Below are 1,377 nucleotides of genomic sequence, written 5' to 3'. Positions count from 1 at the left end.
GGGGGGGGGGAAGCCAACAGGCACTTTCCAAGTAAGCGCTTTGCCATCTGAGCCAAGAGCAGCTCTGCTGCTTGGCGCCAGCAGAGATGGACCTCACCATCGGTTCCATTTAGAGCTGACCTGCCCGTTAGCTGGCCCGAGGACCCAATAAGATAACTAATTGGTGATGCCTCTTCTGGGAGAGGAAAGCGCTCTCACACGGAGTAACGCCGGAGCAGCTCACTGGTGGGGGGAATGACCACCTCATGACTTTACCAATGAGAAACTAGAGAGGTAATTCCCAAGCTGCACTACAAGGGTTGCTCGTGAAAGGTTTGGATACCAGCGTAGCCAGCTCCCTTGAGAAGGCTGGGAACCTGCTGTACTGGTCACAGCATCAGACCCCACCAGAAATGGCTTCTAAGCCTCAGGTCTTACAACAATGGAAACAGCTTGGGAGCAGCAGAGGTCTTAACACACGGGATCAGCGGCAGTTAACATGCCTGCTCCTGGCTCCCACACACACAAAGCCCGACCTTCAGAGCACCTAATGCACTAGAAGGTCGAGGGCAAGTTAAGAAAAGGCAGAAAGGAAGTCAATGGAGTGGATCCGTGGGCTAACAAAACACTGGGGAACAAACAGCATCAAGTCTCCATTCATTGCAGAGTTCACCGACGGACACTTCACGGTCCCCGGCACATCTAGTCAAAGAGGCAGCTCAAATTGCTGCCATGCCAAAATATATCAAGCACAGCATGACACTCCCCCGACTGAACCTGCAAACACATGCTCAGCTCCAGCAGGTACAAAAAAGCAAGCCAGGCTTGCAGCGGGGACCTCTCCGGGTTTCCCAGAACGGCACATCCGAGCGCAGGGGCTGGTGCTCCGGCCTCCGCGACCAGTGGGATAGCCGGAGCCGAAAGGCCCCTCCGACCCCGAGGTCTTAACCTCAGAACAATTACCTCAGACTCCGGTATTCAGCCGATCACTTGGGACCAGATTGCTGGTGGCGTGGATGAGAAAAATGGAAGCTGACACAACCGGCACTGACTCGAAGAAGCAGAAGTTACAGTACTTATAAATCAGTTAATTAAGCAAGAAACAGCCTTCCAATTTTCTGCCGGACGAATCCCACAGCACAACACCAACCGCAGGCCAGGTTCAGCGGTGGAGACGAGGGCGAGGACCAAAGACGGGCATCCGCTCCCTGCACGATGTCAACAAACCGACTCCCCCAAGACCCGCTGCGTAGTTTAAATTGGACAACAACAACAACAATCTGAGCGCCACAAAGACCTAACCCAGAGTCAAAGGAAAGAAAGAGGGGCCGCAGCTCAGAAGGCTTCAAAGCCGGGGAGTTATTAATATTTCATGTTTTGGCCTACATACAGCTACTC

At 53.4% G+C, this 1,377-nt stretch overlaps 1 protein-coding gene across 1 annotated transcript in view; it reads right to left on the bottom strand.

Moving 5' to 3' along the window:
- Positions 1–1,322, bottom strand: part of SRC (SRC proto-oncogene, non-receptor tyrosine kinase) — an 86,686-nt gene extending 85,364 nt beyond the window's left edge. Inside the window, exon 1 of the mRNA XM_019509806.1 lies at positions 943–1,322. The gene's annotated coding sequence lies outside the window, so the exon portion shown is untranslated. The remainder of the gene's footprint in view (positions 1–942) is intronic.
- Positions 1,323–1,377: the final 55 nt, after the last annotated feature.

Source organism: Gavialis gangeticus, unplaced genomic scaffold (genome assembly GCF_001723915.1).
Source record: "Gavialis gangeticus isolate Ggan-Ray unplaced genomic scaffold, GavGan_comp1, whole genome shotgun sequence".
Classification (NCBI taxonomy): Eukaryota; Metazoa; Chordata; order Crocodylia; family Gavialidae; genus Gavialis; species Gavialis gangeticus.
Note: the sequence above shows the minus strand (reverse complement) of the source record. Positions and strands in the feature narration are given on the sequence as shown.